Raw genomic sequence first — 7577 nt, forward strand, 5'->3', positions numbered from 1 at the left:
CTTGAAGTATATTATTTCTCTGTTTTTCTAATTCTATCATTTGTTTAAAAAATTCATTTTGTTCATTTTTGAAAGACAATGCCATATCTGTTAATCTTTCAACCTCATTTGGTCTCTCCGGTTAATCTATCTGGCATTGTTCTGCATCCTCAATCTCTTCCTCACATTCTGATTCCTCTACATGTGGTGTTTCAAGTTGTGTTGATGTTTGTCCCTCTATTTGTGTCTCATCATCATCATCCTCCTGACAAACTGTGTCAGTCACAAGTGGTTGTAATGTGATTTCTATTTCATCTATGAATGTAAAAAAAAATTAATTAAAAAAATTAATAAAATTAATAAAAAAAAAAAAAAAAAAAGGTCAATAATTACCATCAAATAATGTAATTGACGAATCCTGCATTGTTTGTAGTAATCCCCTGACACCTGTAACAATAAATACATTGATATTCATATATATGTTTTTAAATTAAATATCTTTACATAAACAGAATTTTCAGGAGAAAAGTAAGAAACGTATTAATACATATTAATTAGATTTCATTGTCCATTCTTTTCATTAATACAAATGATATTAACATTTTTGTAATATACTTTTACTTACTGGTAGTTTCTTCCCTGCATGGTATACCACATGAAGATGTTGTGGGTTGTTCACTAGTCAACTCAGACTCGGATGGTAGGTCCACCTGGGCATTTTCTATTTCATTTTCAAATGCCTGTTCATGTTCTTCTATAGTACATATAAACAAAATAAAAAATAATTTAAATTAAAAATTGAAAAACTGAATATACAAAATACATGTTAAAGAAATAGTATAGTGTAAATTATTCTTTCATTATTCTGATAGAGCATGGAATTTCCAAAATTTTTTATAATTCAATACTATTATAATTTTTATATTTTCTTCTTTTTGGATTATCTTTCATTTCCCAAACAAAAAATCTAAGTTTAGAAGCGTGGCCATTTTTGGGTGTGACACCTGTTTAGCGCTTGAGGATTGGTTTCTTTTTAAATGTAGCCATCCAATTAACAAGCGGTATCCAGGTCCTCATCCAAAAATGGTCCTGCTTCCAAGCTTACAAGCAAACTTTGTTAAATACATATTAAAATAAAAAAATATAAAATATTAATATAAAAAAATGATTACCAGGGTATGCTCTGTCTGAATCATGAAATATAAGTTAAGAATATATTATACTATTCGTTTAATAGCAATCAATTAGATATTTACCTCGAAAATCCATGGTATCTGATGGTACATCAAGTCCCACCACGACAGCATCCCCCATCCTGGCATACAGCATCTGTTCATAGTCGAGCAGTTCAGCCCTATATGCGGGGCCTCCACCAGTTCCTTTTGATAACTGCTTTTCCTTACATACTTTTCTTTTAATATTCTTACGAATATCATTCACCCGCTTCCGACAGGCCCTGACGTCTTTCGGAAAACTACCCTCTGCTGACACAGCACGACTAATTTGTTCCCAAATAGCCTTTTTTCTTTGAGGGTTGACAGATTTTGCTTGATATCCGATAATAACATCGTAATGTTCGATGACAACTTCAACTAGAATACAGTTCTGTCGATGACTAAACATCACACTTCGGCCACTTTTCGTCTTTCCAGCTAGTCCAGTAGCCATCGCAAATTTAGATAAAAAAATGGCGCTAATAAGAATAGTGTCTTCGTTCGAAGTCAGAATAAAGTAATGAACAATTATCACTAACAACTTTTGTTCCAGAACGTTACAGAAATGGGGCATTATATGAATAGATTACTGAATAATTTAAATAAAATTAGTAACTGTAATTTGATTGCACAATTAGAATTTACTTTATTCCTATTGGTCAAATGTGTATTTTTTTCAAATTGATGTGTCTTTATTTTTATATACATTCTTTTTTAAAATTCGAAACTATTTGTATGTATCAATTGGGGTAACAACGAACATAGCCCTAAAAATAAATTTAACCTATGAAAAAAAATGTATCGACTGTAGAAATATCGTCACAGTTATTGCGCATTGTAACAATTGCCAGTTATCTTGTATCGACTGTAGAAATATAGTGCACGTTATTGCGCACTTTGTAACAACTTACATGTAATCTATATTTATACAAAAATATGTAACTAGTTTAATATTTTTTCTTTAATATTGATCAATAAATAAGTTTCTACTCGATTACTTATTTCTTTTAAACATAAATCATTTTTAAAATGGGTATATTTTAATGCGCAATTACAATAACAATTAGTTCCGTTATTGGGTGGAGTTTTATGGTTAGAGAGATACATACATACATTTGAAGATGAATCGTTCCAAGAAGTTTTCCATTGGTGAATTACTGATAATCACCTATACAATGGAAAAGTATTTTCCGAAAAAAAGGAAGGGGATATTCACATTGGAACAGGATAAAAGAAATCCAATTTTATCATAGATGGTGCGACGGGTCAGACGTCTGTCTGGCCATAATAGGACTAGAAAACAGTGCCTGAAGCGTTATAATGATCTAATCCGGAGACAATCTAAATTAAGGACCCTAATAAGAAGCTATGTTATGAAATGTAAGTATTTATGTAATAGTTGTGTATCATTTTTTTTAACTCTATTGTAATCTGTCATTAGTTGTTACTTTGTTTACATAATCTTGAACTTTGTACAAAAATATAATTGCAAATTAAGTATCCATTTCAGCTTTATTGCGGTTTGTGAAACAGTATTAACAATGTAATTGTTTCAGTCTGATGTTGTACTGTAAAATCGATTACCAATATAAATACAATTGTATTTCAATTTTTTACAGTCAAAAATAGAAAAAGGCCCCGTTATCTGCGCCCAATAAAATGGAATCCATCCAGTCCAGAAGCTGATTGTGATCCACTACCGACTGTTTTTCTGGAGTCTGAGGCTATAATTACAACAGGTATGAATATAGTTACTAAAATGTTTAATATTAAGATAACTCATCATTGATATTAACATTTATATGTTCAAAATTTTTACAAAAAGGGAAAAAAAAAAAGAGGCGACAACGTCACAGAAGGCCAATGCCCATCATTGATGATGAATCTGACAATGAAGGTAGATTTAATTCACATATATCTTACAAATAAATAAAATTATTCTATTTAATGACTATAATCATATTAATTATAGACATGATTGAAGAAGATACAAACCAAAATGCGATTGAAGATATAATTGTTGAAGAGGAAAATAATAATATGAATCAAGATTCACCAAATAGCGAGCAACAACAAGACAATAATATATGTAGGTTCATATGTCTATTCAGTCACTCCTTATATGTCATTATTTGTACTAAAATAGAACTTTTGTTTTAGTGAATAATTATTTAAAAGAGATATGGATTTCAATCAGCATTGTTCTATTACATAAGTATTCCTGTTATAATTATTTTGTATGTCTTTCAGCTATTCAAGATGAAGGACAGAACCTTGAACATGAAGAAGAACTGCAATCTAATTCATCCAATGTAACGGAATTTTATGATTGGAGTGAGTTCTTTTGTATCATAACAATCTTTAGCTTTCAGTATTGTGTGGAACAAAAGATGCATGTGCGTGTACACAGTATTATCAAGATGACATGCTTTTAAATAACAACAGAGGTGTAGATAAAACCTTCGAACTAGATATTAGTCTTTTGTCTGTGTTTCTTGTTAGCATTAGATAAAACAGTATTTATCTTGTAATACTGAACTGAAATGTATTCAATTCATGACATAACTATTTTTCTATTTCTCATTGGTATAGTGCCTGAAGATCAAGAAATAACTATCAACAAAAAAGAAATTTTGGATACCCTGCTGGAAGTTGAAAATAATTTGATGAGGACATACATAAAAGTGCAAAACTTAAGAGAAAAATATCAATCGTTTTAATTAGGAACAATAAAGCAAAACATTATTTCTTTTCATTTTTAAATAAAAAAAATTATTATGATATGAAAATAACATTTATTTTGGTTTTCAATAAATCCATATATTTTACAATTTAAAGGTGTGTGTGTGTTTATTTAATCCAAAACATTGAATTATTTTATTTAAAAAAAAAAATAAAAAAACCTATATTAATGCTGAGGGGGGAGGTGGATATAAATATAAGAGTTGGGTTAGATCAAAGGGTTGGGTTATATCTTTGAAATACATAAACTCATGTTTAGATAAGTAGTTCAAAAGTTAATACAAAGATATAATTTGTAATACAATTTGGAATGAGATCTTGATGTGCTTTCTTAAATAATATAAACATTGATACAACAAATAATAAAGTAGATATCAAAAAATTGTGTTATTTTCAACATTAAATTTTAATCTTACCATTTAACTTCTATCCCTTCAAAGATTTATATGTGAGAGAATGTGATAATATGATCACAATTATTATATTCAAATTTTTAAAACATTGTTAGCGATTATCGGAAATATAAATAAATTTTGTGTTTATTGAAAAGCACACATCGAATTTGTAACATTGATAACTGAACAATACAAATTAAAAAGTAATCAATGAGAATTCACATTTATTTCTCATATGCGCTTTAATTTAACACATTTTTAATAATAAATATGGCTCAAATATATGAATAACGGCGAGATTTATCAATATCACGCCACATCTCGCCTTTGGAAAGTAACGTAGAAATACGACCCCTTTTATGATAAATAATGGCGCACATGTGCGCCTATCCGATGGCGATATGCAGAGTACTTGACGGAGAACGGAACGGCGATCTTGAACAAAGTTTGATAAATCGAGCCCTTAAAGAATTTAGTCACATACTCTATAAGAACCCTTATAATTAAGGAGTAAAGATATGACTGGAGATTACCTCCCTCAATTTATTACAATATAAATATGCTCTTTTATATATATATATATATATATATATATATACTTACATACTTACAATCTAAGCACTGTAAAGCTAAAGATGAATGTATTCATCTTTTGGCAAGTAGACTCGATATTTGAAGTACTTTTTATATAAGACCTCGCTCTATATATATTATCTTTAACCCATATATTCAATTGCAAAAACATCCCCAATATACCTAAACTACATTCTGACTTCTATACAATACCGTATTTTGAAAACCACAGTTTTTTATAATATGATTAAAACAACATTAAAAATGTAAATAAGTAGAGTATTCAATAGAGAATATTTAAGTAACAATGCAGTAATTTAAAAATATTATTGCATATGTTACCAACGTAAATATTTAGCTACTAACTACAAAATATTTAAACCTCATGTATTCTCTTTTTTTTTTATTTATAATTCCTCATTTCTTTCATGTAATTGTCAAGAGTCCATGAGCTAGTGACATATGGGATATACAATCCTACCAGGAGGGGCAAAGTTTCCCAAACCTCAAAATGCCCACAAATACACCCCTCACCACACCCACAACTCAGTTTTACAAACTTTGCCTCCTATGGAGGTGGTGAAGTAAGTTTGTGCTAAGATTTCTACGTTGATATGCGCTTCTCAGCATTGTTGAAGCCCGATTCCTCTCAGAGTACAGCGAATGTCAGAGGGACGTGAAGGGAGTATCACCTATTGATTACGATGATTTCTCTAACGGGGGTCTATTTCATGGGTTCTGTTATCGGTCGTAGAGATTCATCTCCTACCTCCCTTTTCAGATCGACGATATACTCTCAATTTACCATTACCTCTACTAATAACTGTTTTAGTACTGGTTTGGCTATCTGCTATATGTGGATGGGTGTCTTTTGGTAAGTATGTTTTTTATTTCTTAAGACACCTCAGCTATGGTTTTGCACTTTATGCATTTATATAAAGTTCTAAATATATGTATTGTACTTATATTTGCCATGAGTCAGGTTCATGTATTTCCTTCAGCAGACTGTCAGTTTCATATTTGGGGAATTTAAACATTTTACGAAAAGTATTTCTTACCTTGGGTTTAGTCTTTTTTTCAATTGACTACTTTCTTGCTATTGCGGGTATTAGGCCCGCGGGTGCGTCAAATGCTAAACTTTATTGCGTCATTCTTGGCACGAACATTTTTTTGGCGCGGAAAAAGACGTTTATGATGCAACTTCGTCATTTCCGGTGTCATACGTGACGCCGAGACCTTTCACACGGCGGCGTCATTAGTGACGCGAGTGTGTCATTTTTTCCATTATTTCAATACCCCATTGATGTTTGCCTCTTGCTTTTTTTCTATCAGAGGCCTATGCTTTTGCATTTTTTCCCAATCCTGAAACTGTCATATAAGGAAATAGATAATTTTGCTTTATATGTTGTTTTTTCTCTTACATTGAGCAAGATGTCACAATCTGATCCTGCCTCAGAAGTTTCTGCTGGAACATTGCTGCCTGACATCAGTTCTACCAAAGCTAAGTGCATTTGTTGTAAAAGTGTTGAAATTATTCCACCAAATGTCATTTGTAATAGTTGTCATGATAAACGTTTACATGCAAATAGTGTTTCCATCAGTAATAGTACATTGCCAGTTGCAGTTCCTTCAACTTCCAATGTACATGATATACCTGTAAATTTTAAAGAATTTGTTTCTGATTCTATTCTGAAGGCTTTGTCTGCATTTCCACCTTCTAATAAACGTAAAAGGTCTTTTAAAACTTCTCTTTTAGCTGATGAAATTTCAAATGACCAGCAACATAAAAATTTATCCTCTTCTGATGAGGATCTATCTGATTCAGAAGATCCTTCCTCAGACATTAACACTGACAAATCTACTTATTTATTTAAAATAAATAAATTTAAAATATAGAGTATATGCGTTCTTTATTAAAAGAAGTGTTAATTACTTTGGATATTGAGGTAACCAGTCCAATTGACGTTCAGTCTAATAAACATTTTAATGCTGTTTTTAAACCTCCTGTGGTTTCCCCAGGGGTTTTTCCTGAGGCTATTTCTGATATGATTTCTAGGGAATGGAATAAGCCAGGTACTTCTTTTATTCCTTCTTCAAGGTTTAAAAAATTGTATCCTTTACCAGCAAAATCTATAGAGTTTTGGGAAAAAATCCCCAAAGTTGATGGGGCTATTTCTACTCTTGCTAAACGTACCACTATTCCTATGGAAGATAGTACTTCCTTTAAGGATCCTTTAGATAGGAAGCTTGAATCCTATCTAAGGAAGGCCTATTTATATTCAGGTCATCTTCTCAGACCTGCTATTTCTTTGGCTGATGTTGCGGCTGCCTCAACTTTTTGTTTGGAGAATTTAGCGCAACGAGAATTGGATCCTGACATATCTAGCATTACTCGCTTACTGCAACATGCTAATAATTTTATTTGTGATGCCATTTTTGATATTATCAAAATTGATGTTAGATCCATGTCTTTAGCTGTATTAGCTAGAAGAGCTTTGTGGCTTAAATCTTGGAATGCTGATATGACATCTAAATCTAGATTACTATCTCTTTCTTTCCAAGGTAATAATTTATTTGGTTCTCAGTTGGATTCTATTATTTCAACTATCACTGGAGGAAAAGGAGTTTTTTTGCCTCAGGATAAAAACCCTAAGGGTAAATCTAAGGCTTCTAA

Source organism: Bombina bombina, chromosome 7, assembly GCF_027579735.1.
Source record: "Bombina bombina isolate aBomBom1 chromosome 7, aBomBom1.pri, whole genome shotgun sequence".
In the NCBI taxonomy this organism is placed as follows: domain Eukaryota; kingdom Metazoa; phylum Chordata; class Amphibia; order Anura; family Bombinatoridae; genus Bombina; species Bombina bombina.